General features: G+C 45.9%; 1 protein-coding gene across 2 annotated transcripts in view; it reads left to right on the forward strand.

The window, feature by feature from the left end:
- The window catches only part of WDPCP (WD repeat containing planar cell polarity effector), a 2,342,145-nt gene that overhangs the window by 280,038 nt on the left and 2,036,789 nt on the right, over window positions 1-25,318 (forward strand). For both annotated transcript variants that reach the window (XM_086927625.1, XM_086927624.1), the window contains exon 3: window positions 4,807-4,859. The gene's annotated coding sequence lies outside the window, so the exon portion shown is untranslated. The remainder of the gene's footprint in view (window positions 1-4,806; window positions 4,860-25,318) is intronic.

Below are 25,318 nucleotides of genomic sequence, written 5' to 3' on the forward strand. Positions count from 1 at the left end.
TGGTGGTCCTAGACGTAAACTCCACACACAATTTTTGATATTATTTCAAAAGAACTTTGTTCAACTCTTATTCAATATGCGAAATTAATCCTGCAATGAAGAATTTTGGAAACATAAAAGAGAAAACACAATAGCCCAAAATTTGCTATATGGTTGACCTCCTGTTGTCAAATCTTCAAAGAAATACAGTAGTACATACCAAGGGAGGGTTGGTCACTTCAGACGTTGGATTTCATGCATTTTATGTGGTTTGCCCTTGCTTGGATGAACATTCCTTCAAGGCCTATGACATTTTAAGGGTGAATACTTTGGCCCATTCATGTTCAGATTTGTTTTTTGGTAATGGGGCATCTCCCTTTTTTACACCAGACTGCAGATTCAACACAAGGCTTGTAATTGTGACCCGAGTTTTTAGGGCTCGGCCTACGCCCCACACGAAGTGTGGGCGGAGCTTCCGAGCCGTTTTGTTAAGGGGCTCAGAAAATGCTCCGAAAAATTCCTTAGTGCGCGAGAATTTTCGTGGTGTTGTCTGCCATCTGCATGGCAATTGGTCCTCTCATGGCTGTGTTTTTGTAAGGTATCACGTAATAGGCCCTAGGAATTTTGCTCTCTCCACTTCCTGCATATTCCGTGCTAACACGTGCATGATAATGCCATAAATTCCCAATTACCAGATGTCAGGGTCCGTTCGCGCATTCACAACTCTGTAGTTTTCTTGAGCTGTGTGTGCACGCATGCTGTCTCCCCATCCAGGAGAATGCCATACATTCTCAATTACCAGCTGTCAGAGGTGCCGGTAATTGAAGGCAGATGCTTGTGGCGTGTTCACTGCTGTGCTTTTATTTTTCTTCAGCTCTGTGTGCGCGCATGGTGGCTCGAGTTTTCATTCAGATTCACCGATTTGCACATCCTGATGGCATATTTTTTTTGCTTTTTAAGAAGAGTTCACCTAAACATTTGCCTTGCTAGAACTATGTCGGGGAATGTTCCAATGTTTGCTTTAGCTTTATTTCGAGCCCCGCGATACAATGGCCTGTTCAGTGAAGGCCATTTTCTTTCTATTGAAACGGAATTACGCAGATTATCTTGAATTTCGTATTGACATGCTTTAACAAAATTCAACAAGACTTGAGCATAAAAAGAATGCGAAGTGATTTGACCAAACATGTAGCATTACATGATGTATGTATACTGCGCTTCTGTCAGTAGTGTTGCTCCATTTCACAGTATGCTAACTTGTTTGTTTTGGCGCAGACCGAAGTATCCATACACGGACGTGTGTGGTTGCAGTGTGGCCGATAAAGAAATAATTTGGTATGAAAGAGGAAGTTATTTGGGGTTGTTTTTATCGTGCACAGTGATACTCTGCTTAGGTGTAAAAATGTCGGGCGGGAATAGTGTGAGGAAAATAGGGCATTCATGCTTACTTTCTTTTAGAGTAGTGTAGAGTGCTGTGAGCTGTAGAGTGCTGTGAGCTGTAGAGTGCTGTGAGCTGTAGAGTGCTGTGTGCTGTAGAGTGCTGTGTGCTGTAGAGTGCTGTGTGCTGTAGAGTGCAGTGTGCTGTAGAGTGCAGTGTGCTGTGTGCTGTAGAGTGCTGTGTGCTGAGAAGTGCTGTGTACTGAGAAGTGCTGTAGAGTGCTGTAGAGTGCTGTGTGCTGTAGAGTGCTGTGTGCAGTTGAGTGCAGGGTGCTGTGTGCTGTTGAGTGTGCAGTTGAGTGCAGAGTGCTGTGTGCAGCTGTGTGCTGTAGAGTGCTGTGTGCTGTAGAGTGCTGTGTCTTGAGAAGTGCTGTGTGCTGTAGAGTGCTGTGTGTTGAGAAGTGCTGTGTGCTGTAGAGTGCTGTGTGCTGTAGAGTGCTGTGTGCTGTAGAGTGCAGAGTGCTGTGTGCTGTTGAGTGCTGTGTGCTGTAGAATGCTGTGTGTAGATAAGTACCAACAGTCAAAATGAGAGTGAATGCAGAGTGAGAGTTATTGCAGAGTGAGAGTGAGTGCAGAGTGTGAGTTAGTGCAGAATGACAGAAGTGAGTGCATAATAAGTGCAAAGGTAAAGTAGAACGACTGCAAAATGAGAGTGAGTGAGTACAGAGTGCGAGTTAGTGCAGAGTGCATGCAGAATGAGTGCAGAGTGACAGTGAGTGAGTGCTGAGAGTGATTTACTGCAGAGCGCATGCACAATTAATGCAGAGTGGCAGTGAGTGCAGAGTGCTGAGTGCAGAGTGAGTGCAGTGGCTAAGTGAATGCAGTTGCAGAGTGAGTGCAGGGTGAGTGCAGGTGCACAGTAAGTGAGTGCAAAGTGAGAGCAGATGCAGAGTGCAGAAAGAGTGAGTGCAGAAAGAGTGAGTACAGAATGAGTGCAGAGTGGCAGTGAGTGCAGAATGCTGAGTGCAGAGTGAGTGCACAGTGAGTGCAGGGGCAAAGTGAATGCAGTTGCAGAGTGAGTGCAGGGTGAGTGCAGGTGCACAGTGAGTGAGTGCAAAGTGAAAGCAGGTGTAGAGAAAGTGAGTGCAGAAAGAGTGAGTGCAGAGTGAGTGCAAGTGCAGAATGACTGCAGTGTGAGTGTGACTGCAGAGTGACTGCAGTGAGTGTGACTGCATAGTGACTGCAGAGTGAGTGTGATTGGAGAGTGAGTGTAGAGTGATGGCAGGTGCAAAGTGAGTGCAGAGTGAGATCAGGTACAGAGTGAGTGCGAGTGCAGAATGACTGCAGAGTAAGTGTGACTCCAGAGTTACTGCAGCGTGAGTGTCACTGCAGAGTGACTGCCGAGTGACTGCAGAGTGAGTGTGACTGCAGAGTAACAGTGACTGCAGAGTGACAGTGACTGCAGCTGTGAGTGTGCAAGGTAAACAGTGTGTGAGTATGTGAGTATGCAGGGTGAACAGTGTGTAAGTGTGCAGGGTGCAAAGTGTGTGAGTGTCCAGGATGAGCAGTGTGTGACTATGCGAATGAACAGTGTGGATGTGCAGAGTGAGTAGTGTATGTGTGTAGGGACACTGTCTGAGTGTGCGGGAGACAAACACTAAAACTAAGTTCACCACACACATACATAGAACCACACACAAACCCACACACCGGGCAAATCTGTGAATCTGAATGAAAACTCTGGAGCCACCATGCGCGCACACAGAGCTGAAGAAAAATAAAAGCACAGCAGTGAACACGCTACAAGCATCTGCCTTCAATTACATACACCACACACACATACCACACCCACACACACTAAACACACACCAGCCTCCAGCCTCTCACCAGCACACACTCATCACTACACACAAAAAAACACACAAAACAACACCCCTCCAGCCGTCAGGGCATACTTTCACCAGGCACAAATACCAACAGCCATCAATGTACGCTTTCACTAAACACAACAATGCATCAGTGCCGCAAATCCACCACACACACAATGTCAGTACATGCTTTCACCAAACACACACACACACCAGCAGCTGTCACTGCACACTTTCATCAGTCACACACAACACCACCAAAGTTCCCTCTTTCAGTAAGCACACTCATCAACAGCTGTCAGTGCACTCTTTTACAAAGCACACGCATCACCATCCATCTCTGTACGCTTCACAGCCACACAAGCACACACACTACCAGCCATCACTGCACAATTCCTACAGGCACACACATCCACCACCCATCAATGAACCTATCAATTGTTAATGCATCCACCATAAAATACTGTAGCAATCGCTCTATGCTACACTTTACCTTTTCAAGATAATGCGTTAAAGCACAGCACGCCACCATTGCTAATATTCAAATGCAAAACACATTTTTCCAACACACACCACATGCTCACACTCCAAGACACATGCCTAAAATACATTGCCATTTACAAGGCCATTTTCTCTAACTCAAAAAAACCCGAGACCTATTGCATTTCTAATGCTTGTTTACTTTGCTGACACAATGATAATGTTTTACTTTGCTGATTTATGTTGTTTTTTCTCGCTTAGGAAGTGCTTTCTCTGTAGATGCCTTAGCTTGTCTTAAAGGCACATTGCTATTCACTAATCACCCAAATGTATTTATTTGTTTCACACTGTTGCAATAAGATATTGGTAGATGTACAGCTTTTTTTTGTTCACAAAGTTAAAACGTGCACACCCATCCTTTCTTAAAGATGCAGTAAAAATAGAGGCAATTTTTCAAAAGGATCTACTATTTAATATTTTACTATGTATGACTTTGAATTTCCCGCTTGATGTGCAAATCTCCTCTTCTAACTCCTTTTCATAACACTTTTTATTGAGGAGACAACTTTACACTGCTGAGGCAGTCTTTTCAGCAAGCAGACCCTACTTCTAGCTTCTGTATTGTTATACACAAACCTGTTGTTTCATTGTGGGACTTTCTTTCTAGGGCAGCTCGGGGCAACGCACACACATTTTGTTGCTCAGCTATTACCAAGCACTCCTAACAAAAAGAATTGCTTTGCAGTGCCTGTTTGCATCCAACTCCTGTCCCATACAAAATACGTTTATCAATCCTGGCACAGTATGAAAGTGAATGATGGCTTGGTGGTCTTCTATGTCATGCAAGTCCTCTCATTCCCACTGTTTGCAGTGAGGCACCAGGTTGATTCCCACCTCATTAAATGTGAGAATCATTCACTGCAAAGCATTGCAATGTGTTCAAAGGTGCACAGCACAACGCAAAGCATTGCAATGTGTTCAAAGGTGCACATGTAAATGCCAAGTAAACGTATAATCATTGGGTTAAGGGACATAAAACGTTTACAGGGATAGTGTTTTCAATATATACGATACTGAACCTCTTTATGGTGCCTTTTTTCAGGATTTTCAGCCTGCACAGTAAAGCCCTGCATTTGGAGACCGCAACGCTTTCAGGTATTTTTTCCTACATTTATTTATTCATTACTGACTTTAACTCGCGTTGAGAGCTGAATTAAGGCAGTAGACTCTACTTTTGAAATGTTGAATGATAAATAACACTAAATCCAAATATTTAATTATTTGTCAAATTTAGGCATAGAAATGTGTGATACAATTTTTTTCTGGATTATTATTGAAAGAAAGTATGAGTTGAAGCATGCTTGATGAAAGAGAAATGTGCTGTAATTCTGGTTAACATATTTATATTATAATTATTTCACCTCTTAACTTTAATTCTTATATTAATACAGCTATCCTTAAATCAAGCACTTTCTACTGACTAATTACTAAGTGCTACCTCCTTGGGCAAATGTCCAGTACATATTCTGCACTATAGCTGCGTAATGGAGCACAAGGAAATGTCACCAGTGAGCGCATTAGCAATGTGATTTTTTTTATATTCCTCGGCATCCAGAACTCCTCGCCAAAATTTACAGGAAATGTGCTGAGGGGGCGCTTGTCAGGCTGTCCATCATCCTGGCAAAAGGCAGGAAGACCTTTGCATTCTACTAAGGTGGGGGTGGCTAAACGGGTGAAGCTTCCAAGTAATTTGCACATTTCCATACTCATAGTTATTTAAAGGGAGAATCAAAGACTCTGCTCTTACCAGGAGAGGACAAGAAAGAACTCACTTGTCACAGTCACATACAGATTGCGCTCCAATAGATCACCGATGCATTCACTTCCACAAAGCATTTCAGATCGTTTTCCTTTATGGAATCGCTGAGAAAACACACTTGTTTTGCAATCACGAAGCCCAGGAGTTACGATAATTTTTCCTTTGTAGAAGTGGAGCTTTATTTGTAAGTGCCTCCCGTAGAGGTTTAATTTCTGTGAAAAGTGCTTTAGGACCAAAACGGGCTCCCAAACCTTAATGGGGAGGGGGCACATGCGCCCCCTCCCCGGGCCGATTTCAGCCCCAGGAACCCCATCTCCTGGGGTCCAGCTAAAATGTAATGGGGGATGGGGGGGGCTGCCTTGCCCCCCTACCCAGGATGATTTTGGCCCTGGGGACCTCATCCACTGGGGCCTGACCATGTTTCCCTGGGTGCCCCAGTGTGTGAATCTGGGGACCGTGGCTGAAGCCTCAAGGTCCCCGCGGACCCAGCTGGCTCCCCACATCCTACGGGAGCCAGCATTGCTATTCCACACAGGGAGCTGCTGGAAATGCAGCTCCCTATGTGCAAGAGCAATAGTTTCATCTCTTTCCAGGCCTGCATGTTTGAGGGCAGGGAAAGAGATGAAACTCTGCTTCCAGCAAGAGTGGGCACTTTGAAAGCTCCTGCTTGCTGTAAGCAGAGTGTTTGATTTAGCTTGGTGGGAGCTGTCAGCTCTCGTGAAGCAAAAGCAAACATCTATGTCCTGGTAGTGGGCACCCCAGGACATAGTAGGGGCAGGCACTAGGGCATGTCGGTTCCAAGGGCCATATATGGCTCCAGGATGGGGGACCTCCTTCATTTCATCTGCATGGGCCAGCCCTGGGGAGGTGGTGGTCCCTGGTGCCGGGGTTGTGGGGGGAGGAGGGGATCTGTGTGGCCCCCCCAGGAATTATTTCATTTATAGTCCTAGGGAGGTGGTGGTCCCCAGAGCATTAACAGTTCCTTGAAAAGTAGGCCTGTGTCCCCCCCTATATTTTTTGATGAATATCAGCATGCCCCCGGGACCTGGCCTGCCCAGGGGCTCTTTTCAAAACAAGCGCAGGAGCCGACGCTTTTTTTTCTTCACATTTTTGCTGGACTTGCGGATCTTTTGTGATTTTCAGTGAAATGTTCTTTTTTAATGTTTTTTTGCTCTGTCGGGTTTCTCTGTGAACCCAGGACCAGAGTTAAGGGGTCAGGGTATTCCTACCCTGCCCCTTTTTCTTTTTAATTTTTTTCAGGGACTTGGCTGAAGCAGAGTCACAAGATGGCTGCCAACAATTCCTGATTGAATTGTCAGCAGCCAATCAGATCTCAGCTCGAGATAGCGAGGGTTTCCGGAGCCTTTGCGTCCCTTGATATCCAAATCTGTTTTTTATTTATTATCTCCCAAACTACTGAGCCGATTTACACAAATTTACAAAATAGGTTGCTTTCTGGCCCAACAGCTACTTTATTGCCAAATTTGGTATAATTCTGTTCAGCGGTTCAGGGTGTAGTCGTGTCTAAAATTCCTATAGGAATTAACATGGGAAATGCAAATTTTTTGCAAATAAAAAACCAAAGGTTTCAGGGAGTTTATAGTTAGGAGATAGAATTTTTTAAAAACTTAGAAATTCACTGAAAAAACCCAAAGGGGACAGGGACGTTATAGTTAGGAAATAGAATTAAAAAAATTACATAATGGAAAGTGACGTAATATCTGAGGTTATACGCTGTGTTTGCAGGGGCATAAGTTATAGTTAGCTCAGGTAAATAACTGCTGAATTTTTGTGGTTTTGCACAAATAAAATCTGAGCCTAACTAGAATGTCCCTATTTCCTAACTATAATGTCCCAGTAAAATTAGTTTTTTTGAGTGAATTTCTAAGATTTTTTTTAATTCTATTTTTTAACTGTAACGTCCCTGTATGCTTTGGTTTATTTTTTGGTGTGAGTGGCTGTATAGGTAAGTGTCTGGGTGTAGGAGTAGCTGTATGGCTCTGTGAGTGGTTGTTTGAATGGCATTATGGGTCTGTGTGTGGATCTGTGAGTGGCGCTATGGGTTTCTGAGTGGGTCTGTCAGTGGCTGAGTGGGTCTGTGAGTGTGTGTGTGTGTGTGAGAGTCTCTGTTGGTCTATGACTGGGACACTGAATGCTGCTATGACTTTGTGAGTGGGGGTGTGTGTCTGTGAGTGGTTGTGTTGTTTCAATAGATTAACACCTATGGATTTATTTTCATTTATTTTTTCCCCGCCACAAACTTTTGCAATACATATTTTCCGTTTTTGCTGAAAAGTCACGAAGATCACATGTTTTTGATAAAGTGTAATACACATATATACACCTTTTGTAATTATTATTTGAGAACAGTTGTTTATTAATATAGTGTTTGAACTTGTATTTATTTTATTATTATCATCAATGTACAGTGCTTTTAAATTGTATTTCGTGTTGACGCCGGTCTTCGCGATGACAACGGTAATCGCAAAGCTCATGTGACCTGGACGCAAAGATATATGATTGGAGGAGAGACGCTTTTCATTAACCTGCATAGAAAGTTCCCCGCTGTTTCTTTTTTCTTGTTGGTTCCAGTAGGTTTTTACTTGTTGCTTAGAGGTAGGCTGTACTGTTTGTGCAGAATTTTGCTCAGGACATTTTTTTGTCATTTTCTAAAATCAAAATGGCAACAGGAGGAAGTGACCAAGACCAGGTGCTACACCAAGCAGAGGAGCAGGATGCAGAGCTGCCTCAAGAAGACTCTGGCGATAAAGGACCACCCCCTAAAAAACAAAGCAAAGCATTACATGGGATTTCTTTACAATTCCATCTGGGGATTCCAAGACAGTGGTGAAGTTCATAAAATGCAGCTATGTGCTCAGCACCTTTCAAGGAGCACCACCAAAAAGTATTCATGCAGAACAACAAGCATGTTATTCCACCTGAAAATGTATCACAGGATGGATCTCAAAAGGGCACAGAAGGAGAGAGCTGGAGAGGGACCATCTACCTCCAGGCCTGCTCCACCTGCTCCCGGAGAGAGAGTGCCAACTGAAGAAGAGAGACAACACCCAGAAATTTCTCCTGAATTATGGCGTGTTGGCACATATTGTCTAGACTGTAGTACTACTCTCGCAGCTGGTGAGCAATCTATCAAAGGTATTCTGGAGACTGCAAGCAAACACATTTACAAATTATTTTGTTTTACTTTGTTTTATTGAGTTTCTTTAAAAAGCATAACAAAAACAAGCAGTGCATAACAAAAACAAGCAGTGCAAAATACGGGTTACAAGTCTTTGGGAATACCACTTTCAACTTTCAGTCATATTCAGTACGAGGTAACAAAGAATAAGCAAGATTCTCACATCTCATTTCCCTCGCCATCACCTGAGCTAGTGTCAACGTCGTCTTTGTAGTTATTAAGAAGTAGCCCCCAGGTCATAGTCGCTTCCTCTACTTTCTCATCAGTATGGGAGTGGGGCATAGGGACCTCCTTTGCTGCACCTCATTCGCACAGGTCCCTAAGCCACAAGTTTATCTGCAGCTGCATTTTGCCCATCCAGACAATGGCTATTGTCAGTTTTGCCAATGGCAATTCAAGCTTAGTGAGTTTGTATGGGTTTTTGTGACCCTTGAGTCTCTTCACCATCTCCAGTAGTCATGCCAGCGGGGTGAGGGGAATCCAATACCATTAGCCCTCACTATGGTTGGCACCACTGCCCTTCAGAACCCCTGTATTTCAGCACAGGTCTAGGTCAGAAGAAAAAAAAGAGGCTCACAGCTCCCCACCAAATGCACAGCTAGCTCCTCTCAGTGGGTCTATCCTATTAAACTGCCTAGCTGTCACATAGGTGTGGTGCAAGAAATTAAAATGCCGTAATTTAAACCTGTGGTTTCAGGACATCCCTCTCACCAATTCGCATGTGCAGGACCAGTACATATCAGGATCCCCCAAATCCCCAGTCCAGGAGCTGTACAGGAGGCACTCCATGTACGCTCGTACTGCACCATAAAACAGAGTGAGCAGGCCGCCAAGAACCTGTGAGAGCCGAGGCGCTGCTGGGAACCCAGCCCACCAATCTCTCGTAGTATTCTCCAATTTGGCATAGTATAGTAAGTAGCCGGGTCCCACCCCAAACAACCCCTGTGCCTTTTGGTATGCGAGGAAAACCTCTCCCGGGTACAAGTCGCCTGCCACTGTGCATCCACCCACCCTCCATTGTTCCATTTATCAATCGCCTGAAAAGGAGCCATGTCCCTCAGGCTGAGCTCCCTGTCAAGGGGTTCTGCGCAGTACCTTTGTGACCACAGCTTCCTAGACCGTCATACCAAATAAGGAACTGGGTGTTCAGAGCGTCCACCTCTCATTAATAGACTCCCCAGTGTATCCCCTCCCAACATGGGGCTGGTCCCCCATCCTCCAAGTCCCATTTAAGGATCGACAACTCCACTCTGCTACGTTGCCACACCCATACTAGTTGGGTAAGTAGGTTATCCAATTTACGTAAGATTTGTGGCCTAATTGGGAACAACGCATTCTTGACTAAATAGAGACACCGAGGAAGGAAGATCGTCTGTGCCACTGCTGCCCTACCCATCACTGATAGGGGAGTTTGATCAAGAAGGCTATAGAGGCATCCAATCGTTCCAGGATGTTGTCCGCATTCAGGTGTTGGAAAACAACTTCCGGTTGGGCCATCTTTATGCCTAGATACCGGAAACCTCTCAATCAATCAGTCCGGGTTTGAAAAGCATAACTACTCACCTGTGAGGCGCTGGAGAGGGGTGGGGGAGGCGGGTGGTACCGTTGAGTGCTGGGGTCCTCCGAAGAGTCCAGTCTTGAGGTCCTTCCTGACCTGGGGTAATGTGGGAGATTGCTGGAGGGAGTAGGGTGTTCCAGGCTTTGGCTGCGAGGTAGCTAGAAGGATTTTCCTCCCTTTCTGGTCTTGTTGATACGTGGGATGGTGGCCAGACAGAGCTGGGCTGATCAAAGGTGTCTTTTGGGTGTATAGAAGGAGAGGCGGCTATTCAGTTATGCAGGTCCGGTTTTGTGAAGGGCCTTGTATGTGAGGGTGAGGAGTTTGAAGGTTATTCTTCTTTCGACCGGAAGCCTTTGGAGATCGCCGAGGTGTTGGGTGATGTGACTGCAACGGGGATGTCAAGGATCAGTCTGGCTGTGGCGTTCTGGACAGTCTGTAGTTTGCAAAGGAGTTTCTTGTTGATTCCGTCGTAGAGTGTTGCCGTAGTCCAGTCTGCTGCTGATGAGTGTGTGCATTACAGTTTTTCTAGATTTGGTTGGAATCCATCTGCAAGTCTTTTGAAGCATGCGGAGGGTTTGGAAGCAGGTCGAGGATACAGTGTTAATTTGGCTCTTCATTGTGAGCGATGAGTCTCGTATGATGCAGAGGTTTGGTGCGCGGTCCGTCGAAGTGGGGTGATTTCCGAGGGCGAAGGGCCTCCAGGAGTTGTCCTATGCAGAGGGGTGGAATCAAGGAGAAGGACTTCTGTCTTTTCTGAGTTGAGTTTCAGGCAGCTATTCTTTATCCAGGGGGCGACGGCTTTCTTCCCTTCTTGATAGCTGTGTTTGGTGACGTTGGGTACATTGATGAAGGAGAGGATCAGCTGGGTTTCGTCGGCGTAAGAGATGATGTTGAGCCCATGGTTCCTGACAATGGTTGCGAGGGGTGCAATGTAGACGTTGAAGAGGATGGAGCTGAGGTTGGGGCTGAGGGAGGAGCCCTGAGGCACTCCACAGTTGGTATCTGTCGGTTCAGAGAGATAGGGAGGGAGTCTGACCTGCTGCGTTCTGCCAGTGAGGAAAAAGCGTATCCAGTTGAGGGCCTTGCAGCGGATGCCGGCATCGTGGAGTCTGGTGGCAAGGGTGCGGTGGGACATGGTGTTGAATACAGGTGAGCAGTCCAGGAGTATGAGGGCTGCTGTTTCGCCCTGGTCGAGGAGGGAGCGGGTGTCATTGTGGCGGCGAGTAGGGCGGTCTCGGTGCTGTGGTTGCTTTGGAATCAGGTTTGGGAGATGCCCAGGACGTTGTTAGATTCAATTAAGTTTGCTAGCTGGGTGTTGTGGTCCTTTCGATGACCTTGGCTGCGAATGGAAGCAAGGAGATCGGCCTGAAGTTCTTAAGGTCTGTCGGGTCCGCAAAGCTTTCCTTCAAAAGGGCGGTTGACTTCAGCGTGTTTTCAGTTGTTGGGAAAAGTGGTGGTACTTGAAGGAGCAGTTGATTGTCCACGTAGTTCGGGTGCGATGGCAGAGGTGGGTCTGTGGAAGATGTAATGTGGGCAGGGGTCTGAGCGTGCTCCGGATTGGATTATTTTCATGGTAATCAAGGTGTTTTCTGTTGTGAGCGGGATCCATTTCAGCAGGGTCAGTTGGGTGGCGGGAACGGTGAGGTGGTCTTGGTTTTTGAAGTTGTCGTAGATCATCTTAATTTTATGGTGGAAGAAGGTGCTGAGTCTGTTGCAGAGGTCTTGCGAGGGTGGGACGGCTGTTGTTTTGCTGCAGGGTTTGGCAAATTCCTTGATGATGTTGAAGACAGACTTCTGTGGTGGTGTGTGCATTGGCGAGGATTCTGTCTTGAAGGGATTTCTTCCTTGTGGATTTGATGAGTTGGTGGTTTGCGGTAGTGGCTGCTTTGTAGACGACATGTGTTTCTGACGTTTTGTTGTTCCTCCATGTCTTTTTGAGACCTCTGCAGGAGCGTCTGGATCCTTGGAGTATAGGAGTGAACCAGCTTGCTTTCTTGATGTGCCTTCCGGTGGCTTTCTTGAGGGGGGCGAGTGTGTTGGCGCAGTTCGTGATCCAGTGGTGAAGGTTGCGTGCTGCAGTGTTTGCGTCGGACGTAGTCGGTGGTGGGGTGCTGACGATGGTAGAGAAGAGCTGGTCTTCGGTGACTTTGTTCCAGCTTCTGCTGGGAAGGCGGTGGGCGTGCTTGTGTACGGTGGGTCTTTTGAAGGAGAAGTGGATGCAGTGATGATCTATCCAGAGGAGTTCCGTGGTGTAGCTGTAGGAGACTGTTTACTTCGGTGAAGACGGGGCGAGTGTGTGCGTGGGGCAGTGACTGCTTGTCTCAGTCCTATGTTGGTGAGGTTCTCTAGGAGAGAGGTGATGTTTGAGTTGTCGTGGTTGTCCAGGTAAAAGTTTAGGTCTCCAAGTAGGATGTAGTCTGTGGGTGCGAGGGCATGGGGTGCGATGAGATCTGTGATTGTGTCGGTAAAGGGAGCGCGGGGTCGGGCGGCCTGTAGAGGAGGATTCTGCGGAGAGTTGTTTTGGGGTTTGTTTGGATCTGGAAATGGAGGTGCTCCATGAGGGTCGTTGTGTCGTCCGGGATGGTGGTCATGCAGAGGGTGCTTTTGTACACAACGGCAATGCCTCCTCCTGGACGGATGGGGCGGTCCTTGCACAAGATTTTGTATCCCTCAAGAATGGCAGTGACGATGTCTGGTGCTGAGTTGGCATTGGTCGAGGTTTTCGCGAGGAAGGCGACGTAGGTGAGTAGGTGTTGAGCGGGTCCCAGATTTCTATGGCTGCCTTGTTTAGGGAACATACGTTGAGGAGGATGCAGTTGAGTGGTTTGTGAGCGGTGATGTTCGGTCGGCTGGGAGATGCTGCTGGGGTACAGAGGTGGGCGAAGGTGCGGCAGCAGTGTAAGCTGGAGAGAGGACCGTGGATGTTGATTAGTGTTGAGAACTGGCAGTTGTTGTTGCGTGGAATGTGCTTGAGTTCTAGCGGAGGCGAGTCAGAGGACCATGCCCCCTGGCGCTGTTTGCGGACAGGCGCAGATGGACTTGCCTTTGGCTCGCCAGCGGTGCGCGGCCACCATTAATGAGGGGTCGGGGCGAGTCCGCTGGGAGGCGGAAAGGGCACACTAGAGGAGGGAAGGGCCGCAGGGGCTGCAGCAACCAGGAAAAACCAGGGAAAAACAAAGAAAAAGAGATGGGTGACAGAAGGGCAATGAAGGAAAGAGAAAGAGGAGAAAAGGAAAGAGACAAAGAGGACACAAAAGGAAAGAGGCAAGAGAGGCAGAACAGCAGAAGCGCACAGTGCTCTTCCGCTGGACCACCAAGGATGAGGCCTAGGCAGGAGACTGCGGGTGCAAGTAGGCCTCGAACACCCTGCAACTGTGAGCTAAGAGGCGCCGGGGACCACACTTATCGGTTGAGCAGCACAGGGGAGAGCAGGGGGAGAGCAGTCACACTAACCAGGTCAGTGGTCTTACTCTTCTTGCTGTGCAGAAGCCACCATTATGTAGGGATCAGCTGGAGGGCATGGTCAGCTCTCCCCCCTCAGTTTCCCATTGGAAGCCCAGCTCTGGCAGTCGGGCTGGTGGCGTCCCAACCAGGCTCACAAGCAGAAACAACAGTGATTTACAGACTTTGACCCGAAGCCCAGACAACCATCCAAAGGTAGTGAGTACGCTCATTAAAATGAGCAAAGCAGGGGTAAATTAGCACATCATCCGCATATGGGAAGACAATATGCAGAGAGCACACTATTTGGATCCCCCACTGCTCCAACTCCCTACATAACAGCAAGGCAAGGGGTTCAATTGCGAGAGCGAAGAGCAAGGGTGACGGGGGTCATCCCTGTCTTGCCCCCCTCCCACCGCCCATGGTTCCAAGAGGTCGCATCCAACTCTAATTTGGACCTTAGAGCCAGCGTATAAAAGTCACACCCAGCTACAGAACACTGGTCTAAATCCAATATGATTCAGAACCGCAAGCAGGTAAACCCATTCCATGGTATCCAAGTCTAGGGAGGCCAGAGCCAGCTTTTGATTTTCATCAATGGTTTCATGTAGTACGTGACTGAGCCTACGTAAATTACTATACTGCAGGCCTGCATGAAGCCGCATTGATCTTCACGCACCAATCCTTGAATCACCCCTGCCAGTCTAGTCGCAAGAAGTTTACACAGAATCTTAATATCCGTATTAAGCATTATGAGGGGTCTGTACAAGGAAGGATCTGCAGTGTCCCCTCCCGGTTTCGGCATAACACTAACAACTCCCTCCCTCATGGTGGGTGGAAGAGCACCAATCCTCCGCTCCTGCTGAAAAACCTCTGATAGTCTCTTTTTAAGTATTGTGGAATATGTCTGACAAAATTCAATGGGTAAGCCATCCCAACCTGGGGCCTTAGATCTATTAAGGGCCCTAATGGGCTCACCAAATTCTTCCAGGGAGATTTCCCTCTCCAGTTCCTGTACAAGATCTGGTGTGAGGGTGGCCAGGAATTCCTCAATGATCCCCTCGGGGACTACCTCCCATGCCTACAAAGACATCCATGATAGCTTGACAACTGGTCACTAGGGCGCCGCCAGGTGCACAAATGTGAAGAACAGGAAGGGTGTCTTGCTCCCACTGTAGTACCCAGACTAACATCCTACCATATTTTTACCTCTCTCTGTGGAGGCATTGATGGTAAGCATGCAGCGCACATTTATCCAGGGTATCCTAGACACGCAGCACCTCCCTACAGACCTTAAGTTTCTCCACCCGTGCTTCCGGTGTAGTCAGTTCTGAGCTCTGGAGTTCCATCAAGCAGCGCTCCTGGTCTACAAGGTCAGCGTCTTGTTGTCTCCCATCCTCGCATGTGGTACCAATGCATGCCCCCTTATCTGCCTTGAGAGCCTCCCAGTCTAGTGTCCTGGTGGTAGTTGCCCCAATTAATCGATAAGTCTGTGAAAGAGGTCGCCAGTCCCTCCCAGCACACCACAGCTGTCAAGAGGTAAGACGGCATGCGTCATCAATGCTCTCAATGTGGGGCATCCCCCCATCGCATGCGTAACATCACTGCTGCATTTTCAGGGAGACATCTCCCCCGGTCAGTCGCCGCTTGCAATCTCCTGGGATCCACCCCGCGATCCATAGGTAGTCCAACAAACTAGAAGTGTTGTGTGTAGGCAAATGGCAAGTATATTCATGATGCCCTGGGTGTAATAATCGCCAATCCCTGAACCCCAGGTTATGCATGATCATGGTAAGAGATTCGGTCATTAGAGGTTTAGTTTCGTTCTTGGCTGGTTTCTGATCCTTGTCCTCATCCAGAATACAATTATAATATCCTGCCCATATCACTGGGCTCCCCACACTATCTTCTAGCAAATCCTGGATACAGTCAAAGAAGTGTTTATCATCAATGTTGGGTGCGTACGTGTTGAGGAGTGTGATGGTCCTCCCATCCAGTGTACCCTGTATCAGTAGATATCGACCCTCCATGTCCGTCTCACTATACTTGTATTTAAATGGGACCCCGGGTGCAATGCAGATAGCCACCCCTCTCGCATAAGTGGAGTAAGACTAAGTGTCTGAGAATAATTGACCCCTCCAATTCATGTGCAGCCTCTGAGCTTCTTCGCCATTGAGGTGGGTCTCCTGGAGACAGGCTAGCTGCACCTTGTAACGCCACAGGAAGGAGTGGACCCTATATCGCTTGGTGTATTCTTTCAAACTCCGCTCATTCCACATTACAATATTTTTTTAATTAGCCATACTTTAGCGGTGCTTGACCCATAGGAAGTCATTACCATCTGACCCAGATCCGGAACCATTACCATTACCATTATGTGTCACTCTGAACGGCAATAAATACCCAGACAATGGTTTTGGGGCACTGCAGTTAACACTCAACACTCTACAACCTGTGGTAGTACAAAATAATGTAACCTTTTTAACAACCCGCACCCTGGACAGATAGTAGAACAACAATAGCAACGCATACTGACACATACATTGTTCTCCTTGCTGCTAGGACCCACAGCCTAAACCCCAAACTGTAGCCTTCCACAACTGTGGAGGTAGTAACCCCTGCACCGCAAACAACACAATACAATACCATAGCCATCTTAAAATACACAGCTGGTCATCCTATGGCGACCACCACTAGAACAGTATTAACAGTAAAGATACAGCTAGGAAACACATGTTGAACCCAATTGTCATGCACAATTCTAGGAGTAGGATATGCCCGCCACCCTGCTACCCCCGAAAAGGAAAGGAGCGGAGAGACAAGAAGAGAAAGGCAGACAGAGAAATTATGAGACACTGCAAAAAGTTAAGAGGTTAGGTAGAAGCATCTCCATAGCCAGCTCCAAAATATCTGCTGACTCTCCTGCACTGGACACAGAATCATGTAGCACCAACGCCATGGTACCGTCTACCTGAATTTGTTTTTTTTTCTTCTTTGATATCACATAAAAATGTATTTATAATGCTAAAGTAAATGTAGGAGCAACACTTTCTCTTTAGCTACTCCAACTCCTTTTTAACTGTTCTGCAGATGTCTTCTTTTTGGAACTGCTTGCAAGTCTTGGTCTCATTTACTGCTCTATGGTGCTGGGAAGCTGTGCCACTGGACAACAAAACACACAAGATGATGGACGGAATGCTGCACGTTGGCAAAACATTCACCGCCAGTCACTGATCTGTTTTTTTTTTGTAAAAGAGCTGATCTGGTTTTAATCCATTGTTATTTTGCTCACCACGCCCCCCCAGTTCAGACATGGCCATATGCAAATCAGTCTTGACCCTGTGCCTCATGGGAGCAGTCCAGCCCGAACTGCCAAGCCATGTCTTCCCTAGACCGGAGTCAAGCATCCTAGGACCGGTTTCTGGCTATCAGCCGTCATCAGCCAGGATAGCTTGACTCCAGTGGCGTAGTGAGCACGGGACCCACGTCTGGGCATACTCTTCCCACATAGGGGGAACAGCAAAACACCCAAGATGATGGACGGAATGTTGCACGTTGGCAAAACATTTACCCCCAGTCACAGATCTGGGTTTAATCCATTGTTATTTTGCTCGCCACCCCAGTTCATACATGGCCATATGCAAATCAGTCTGACCCTGTGCCTCGTGGGAACAGTCCAGCCCGAACTGCCAAGCCATGCCTTCCCTGGACCGGAGAAAAGCTACCAAGGACCAGTTTCTGGCATTTCAGCCGTCTTCAGCCCGGCTTGCTTGAATCCAGTGACAAAGTGAGCAAGGGACTCACGTCTGAGCATACCCTGCCAACTTATGGCGAACAAAGAAAAACCAAAGGAAATGATGGACGGAGCGTTGACAATACAAGCACTCACCCCCAGTCAACTGATCTGGGTTTAATCCATCACCGTTCTTTAGCCTACTCTGCCACCCCAGTTCAGACATGGCCATATGCAAATCAGCCTGACCCTGTGCCTCATGGGAACAGTCCAGCCCGAACTGCCAAGCCATGCCTTCCCTAGGCCGGAAACAAGCTACCGAGGACCGGTTTCTGGCATTTCAGCAGTCTTCAGCCCGGCTTGCTTGAATCCAGTGGCAAAGTGTGCAAGGGACTCACGTCTGAGCATACCCTGCCAACTTATGGCGAACAAAGAATAACCAAAGGAAATGATGGACGGAGCGTTGACAATACAAGATCTCGCCCCCAGTCAACTGATCTGGGTTTAATCCATCACCGTTCCTTAGCCCACTCTGCCAACCAGTTCAGACATGGCCATATGCAAATCAGCCTGACCCTGTGCCTCATGGGAACAGTCCAGCCCGAACTGCCAAGCCATGCCTTCCCTGGGCCGGAAACAAGCTACCGAGGACCGGTTTCTGGCATTTCAGCAGTCTTCAGCCCGGCTTGCTTGAATCCAGTGGCAAAGTGTGCAAGGGACTCACGTCTGAGCATACCCTGCCAACTTATGGCGAACAAAGAATAACCAAAGGAAATGATGGACGGAGCGTTGACAATACAAGATCTCGCCCCCAGTCAACTGATCTGGGTTTAATCCATCACCGTTCTTTAGCCCACTCTGCCACCCCAGTTCAGACGTGGCCATATGCAAATTAGTCTGACCCTGTGCCTCATGGGAACAGTCCAGCCCGAACTGCCAAGCCATGCCTTCCCTGGACCGGAAACAAGCTACAGAGGACCAGTTTCTGGCATTTCAGCCGTCTTCAGCCCGGCTTGCTTGAATCCAGTGGCAAAGTGAGCAAGGGACTCACGTCTGAGCATTCCCTGCCAACTTATGGCGAACAAAGAAAAACCAAAGGAAATGATGGACGGAGCGTTGACAATACAAGCACTCACCCCCAGTCAACTGATCTGGGTTTAATCCATCACCGTTCTTTAGCCCACTCTGCCACCGCAGTTCAGACATGGCAATATGCAAATCAGTCTGACCCTGTGCCTCATGGGAACAGTTCAGCCCGAACTGCCAAGCCATGCCTTCCCTGGACCGGAAACAAGCTACCGAGGACCAGTTTCTGGCATTTCAGCCGTCTTCAGCCCGGCTTGCTTGAATCCAGTGGCAAAGTGAGCAAGGGACTCACGTCTGAGCATACCCTGCCAACTTATGGCGAACAAAGAAAAACCAAAGGAAATTATGGACGGAGCGTTGACAATACAAGCACTCACCCCCAGTCAACTGATCTGGGTTTAATCCATCACCGTTCTTTAGCCCACTCTGCCACCCCAGTTCAGACATGGCCATATGCAAATCAGTCTGACCCTGTGCCTCAAGGGAACAGTCCAGCCCGAACTGCCAAACCATGCCTTCCCTGGACCGGAAACAAGCTACCGAGGAGCGGTTTCTGGCATTTCAGCCGTCTTCAGCCCATCTTGCTTGAATCCAGTGGCAGAGTGAGCAAGGGACTCACGTCTGAGCATACCCTGCCAACTTATGGCGAACAAAGAAAAACCAAAGGAAATGATGGACGGAGCGTTGACAATACAAGCACTCACCCCCAGTCAACTGATCTGGGTTTAATCCATCACCGTTCTTTTGCCCACTCTGCCACCTGATGAACGATATGAAATTCAACACTAATAAACAACTGTTGGTGACACTGGATATTATCTCACTATATACAAGTATCCCTCAACAACCAGCATTGGACACCATGACACAGGCACTTGACAGAAGACCCCAACCAACTAACGTCCCCACGGAATTCATAGTGGAACTCCTGGAGGTTGCGATGATGAAGAACTACTTTGTTTTTCAAAATGAATTCTTTATACAAAGTAAAGGTGTGGCTATGGGGGCAGCATTCGCCCCGGACTTAGCAATCCTTTTCATGGACAACTATGAAGATCACCATATACTGTCATCAGAGAACCCATTCGTGAACCACGTCATCAAATGGAGAAGATATATAGACAATGTCCTCCTTATCTGGACAGGTGACAATGCCAAATTGACAACTTTTTTTGACTGGTTAAACACCCGGTCCAACAACATCAAGTTCACCATACATATGGACAGGCACACAATCGATTTCTTGGATATAAGCATAAGAATAACAGGTGACCACCTCTATACCACTCTCTACAGGAAACCGGCAGAACGTAACACACTACTGAGATACACGAGCCATCACACCCGAGGACTCCGAGATAACCTGCCATTTGGCCAGTTCCTCCGGATACGGAGGAACTGCTTGCTGAAAGAGGACTTTTTCAGTGAATCGGATAATCTGAAAGAGGATATCCTAAGAGACTGGTCAAGAGGGTGAGAAAAGGAGCTTGGTATAATAACAGAGAGACTTTACTGACACCTAAACAACGCCCTGCAGACCACAATAGAATGATATGTGTAACCACCTACTGTACCAAGAGTAACAACATTAAAAAGATAATTAACGGACACTGGGGACTGATTTCAAACGACTGAGAAGTTCAGGATCCTCCAATGTATGCTTTTAAGAAAGCTAACAATATTAGAGACCAAGTTGTCAGCTCACTCCTAGACATGCCACCTAAACCGACCATCCAAACAATTTGGAATCTACCGGAAGTTGTAGGACACTTTAAATGTACCAAATGTAAGGCATGCACAATGTGTATTAAAACCAAAACGCTCAGTTACAGACATCATACCATAGATCTGAAAGTACACACCAACTGCAATACATCCTATGTAATTCTGTGCCCCTGCAACTAGCTGTACATTGGACAAACCAGGCTGAAAATAAAGACACAAATCCTACAGCATTGTAGTAGAATCAGATGCAAGACAGAAGGGGCCCCCCTTGTAGAACATTTCACAAACCACATGCACACCCCCAAATCCATTAAGTGGCTGGTGCTGGAGAAGGTATCTCTGGGACAACGGGGTGGCGACATATGCCTTATCCTCAACATAAGAGAGTGCAAGTGGATGTACCGGTTATACACAGTAACTAATAGACTGAATGAGCACGATGGTACAAATGCCCAGCTAGCGGGACTACGAACAGAGTAACTAAGTGACATTGATGGTCACACGGACCATCTCACCAGTTATGCACTGATTGTGCACACTTAAGTGGAGATGTGATTTAGACCCTTGCTTTGGCACACATAGTCCAATAGCGATACATACTATACACACTGTTGAATATTAGACCTCAGACTGAGCAATGAAATGTGTAATGATACCACTGAGCACTGACCTTAAACGCATTTTAGGCGATGCGTGTATTGCATTCTTGAATCACCATGCAGGCTCCTAGTTCATCCCCCCAAAAAATGTTATGTAACACTGTCTCTACACAAACTGATTGAATGTATGTACGGATACACATTGACCACGTGGACAAGCAGGAACTACTTGATTACAATGCATTACAATGTCACTCTGTGACAGAAGGGATAAATGTGTTAATAGCTTAGGCCAAATATCGGAAAATGTTTTGACTGTGTATCATTTTTAATGCTGGTGCACTCCACTTACTTTGTAAAAATACACATAGGCGATTCGGGTTAACATCTGAGAACAGCTTTGACCACACATTACATCGAGTAACAATGTAGGAATGCTTTCACTGCACATCTCGTTAATATGTTGGCACGATGCTTTCCCTAATGACGACACTCTGCTTATTTGATACATTTCACCTTTGACAAATCGCCATAGTAATTTATTTTTATATGTGTCCTCCTAAGATGACGTTATCATGTGATTTTCTACCCACTGTGTGACGGGAGCTTTTACCAAACAGCTAACTCCGCCCCTTTTTCCTACCATTGGCCGTCCTCTGACGAACCCCCGGGACTCATCCAGCGGCTGCACCTCGCGGTGCACGCGCGCCTTGTCTCTCACTACAAGAAGCGTGAGACTTGACTGTCTGGCGCATTTCAGAGCTGAGCGCCCGTCAGAGTGTTAAGCACGAGTGTTATGCTCGTCATGCCTGTCATCCTTTTCCCCTATTTTTTTTTTTGTTTAAGAAATTTTTATTAAAGTTTACAAGAAATAGTACAATGGAATACAAGTACTAATTTGAGAAAAAAATATACAAAATATATTCAATGATAAAAATTAGTACAGAGAGAAGCAAATGCATACGGAAACAATACATTGAGAAAGGAAGGAAATGAATGAGAGAGAGAAAGAAGGGAAAGAGTGGAAGAAAGAGGGAGAAAAAGAGATAAAGAGAAGGAAGAAAGTAAAAGGGGGGAGGAAAAGAAAAGAGAAGAGAGGAGGAGACTAAACGAGAGCAAAAGATAGGCAGCTATGGAGCAGGAGGAAAGTTGGAAAGATAAGTAGTAAAAGGTAACCAGAGAAGGTCAGATTTTATTTTACTAGAAAGGGAAAGAGAAGAGACAGTAGAAAGCCTATGTTCATCACAAACAAAATTCCACCATGTTGTAATTGAAATGTTAGACGTATCTTTCCAAGAAGACAAAATAACTTTAAAAGCAAGTGCAATAAAGAGGTCAAATAACAAGGAAATAGGAGATGAAGCAGTAATATCTGGTGATAAGGATCCTAAGAAAACATTTTGAAAAGACAACGGAATAGCACATTGAAAAACTTTCATACAAATATCCCAAACTGTTTTCCAAAACGAGGAAACATTAAAACAATCGTACAATTGATGCAATAGGGTACCTTTAACAGTGGAACATGACCAACACATCTCAGATGAGGATGGGGGAAATTTAGAAATGCAAACAGGAGTAATAACAGCTCTATTATAAATAAAATACAGGGATTGCGTAATACGTGCAGCAGGAGAAGTTTTAAACACTTTAGCCCACAGCCTATCCCATGTGGAGATGGAAAGGGAAATAGCTAAATCATTTTCCCAGGCAAGCTCAGTAGGGGATTTAGGCCGCTCAGCGATATTAGACAACAATACCGTATAAACATGAGCTGCCTTAGGTCTATGAGTGGGGAAGAGTGAGAATAAAGGAGAAAGGGTAAGTGGAGGTGTATCTACAGGGATGTCAAGGGTTGACAGATGGGATTGTAAAGCACCGGAAATAATGGTATATTGAGCCAGGAAGGAATCGGGTAAGTGGTAGGTAGTTTGAAGGATAGGAAAAGGGATAACAGATCCAAGATGCACCAGCTGATGCACATGAAGGATACCCTTCTCCCTCTAATATTTGAAGTAAAGGATTTACCCTTATATTTAAGTAATTTATTAAACCAGAGAGATGATAACCGAAAACATCGTAGCGGTGTGAAACCATCGGAAAAGGTATTATATAACAGGTATTTTGAGTATTTTAATGTTGAAATAGCAGACAAAAAGGTACTGTTAGACATGAAAATAACATCCTGAAATGAAAAATCTTTAAGGAGAGAGCGTTCATAACTAACCCAGGTCGGAATAGGAATGTCCCCAAAACCAAACGCTAAGGCAAAAGATTGTTTGAGCAAAAAAGCAGACTGATACAATTTAAAATTGGGAAACCGTACCCCACCTTCTCCCTTAGGACGAAAAAGCTTGGCAAGGTCAACACGTGGATGTTTGTCGTTCCACAAAAACTTTAAACAAACAGAATTGAGTTGGGAGAAGTAAGAGAGGGGAATTTCTAAAGGAAGCATGGAGAGTGTGTACAAAACATGGGGCGAAATCATCATTGTTACGGTGTCCAATCTACCCCACCATGATAAAAACAAAGGAGACCAATTAAGTAAGAGTGACTTAAGCTTGGAGAGGAGATCAGCAAAAGTAAGTTTAAGTGTATCCCGTATGGAGGGGGCAAACCAAATTCCAAGATATTTTATTTTGGAGGGACACCAAGCAAATTCAGTGTCATCAAACATGTATTGGAAACAGGAAGAGTTCAAGGGCAACACTTCAGTTTTGGACAGGTTCAATTTATACCCAGATATACTAGAGTATAGCCGGACTTCCTCCAGGAAGGGTGGAAGGGAGTTAATGGGATCAGACTTGTAAATTAACACGTCATCAGCATAAGCAGAAAGCTTTGTAGCATGGAAGTTATGTTGAAAACCTTTGATTTGTGTATTAATACGGATACGCTCTAAGAATGGTTCAAGGCAAAGGATGAAGAGCAGTGGGAAAAGGGCAACCTTGTCTGGTACCCCTTGATAAGGGAAAATATTTAGAGAAATGATTATTAACAAAAATACTAGCTCTGGGACCAGAGTATAATAATTTAACAAAGGAAATAAGAGGGCCCAAAACCAAACCACTGAAGAGTTGCAAACATAAATTGCCAATTGATGCGATCAAAGGCCTTCTTCGCATCTAAAGAGAGGGCTGCAAGGGGGATTTGAATTTTTTAGCAAAAGAAATAACATTAGCAAACATTCTTGCATTATCTGATGCCAATCTACCCTTTACAAAACTTACTTGGTCAGTTTTAATTAACAGGGGGATTATATTTTCAAGACGAGTGGCAAGAATTTTCGCGAAGATTTTACAGTCATAATTTATTAAAGAGATGGGACGGTAATTTTTACAGTATGAGTGGTCTTTGTCAGGTTTGGGGATGATAATAATCAATGCATCCATAAAGGAGCCAGAGGCCTTAGCGTCAGAGATAAAAGAATTAAAGAGCGTAAGGAGGCGTGGAATAAAAATGGAGGAGAAAGTGGTATAAAACTCAGCGGTAAGGCCATCAGGTCCCAGAGCTTTGGACTTTTTTAGTGATTTTATCGCATTGAATATCTCTTGGGAAGAGATATCGGCTTCCAAAGTATGAAATTCATCAGGCAGGGAGGGTGGAGAGGGAAGACCTGAAAAAAAATTAGTCAGATCCTGGGAAGACGGGAAGGTATCATCGGAATAAAGGGATTGGTAGTACTTATGGAAAACATCCGCAATGTCTTCATCCGATGAAACCAATTTGTTAGAGGATTCATTCAGGATAGGGCCAATCGTTTTACGTTCTGATTTGATCTTTAAATAGTTTGCTAACATAGACCAGCTTTGTTTTGCCCTCCATTGTATTTAGACTTTATTTTGAGAAGTATGTTACAAGCATCAATCGTAGCCAGTTTATTGAGGTCCGACTTCGCTTTGATCAGTTGACGTAGGGCAGAGGACGATTTGGAAGAGAAATATGTGTGCTCCAACTCCTTAATATGGCTAAGTTGGGCTTCATATTTTTTCCGTGTTGCCTTCCTTTTACGAGAAACGTATGAAATGACAAAGGCACGGAAAGAAGCCTTGAAGGCATCCCAATTATTGGGATTAGTAGTGTCAATGGGGTCATTTAAAGTAAAAAATTCATTAGTATGGGCAATGGCCTCATTGATAAAAACAGGGTCAGACAATAAGGAAATGTTTAACTTCCATCGACTAAATTGAGAGGAAGGGAGGGAAAAATCAAAAATAGCATTGACAGGAGCATGATCAGAATTAAAAATAGAACCTATATCCGAGGCCTGGATGGACGGTAACAAAGATTTACTAACAAGAATATAATCAATCCGGGACCTCGTGTGATGTACATTCGAATAAAAGGTATATTCAAGCAAATCAGGGTTGCATGTCTTCCAAGCATCATACAAAGGACGAGAGGTGATGGCAGACTGAAAGGCTTTGTGAGTTTTGTCCGGGTTAAATTTGGAT

This window comes from Lissotriton vulgaris, chromosome 6 (assembly GCF_964263255.1).
Source record: "Lissotriton vulgaris chromosome 6, aLisVul1.2, whole genome shotgun sequence".
NCBI classification, from domain to species: Eukaryota; Metazoa; Chordata; class Amphibia; order Caudata; family Salamandridae; genus Lissotriton; species Lissotriton vulgaris.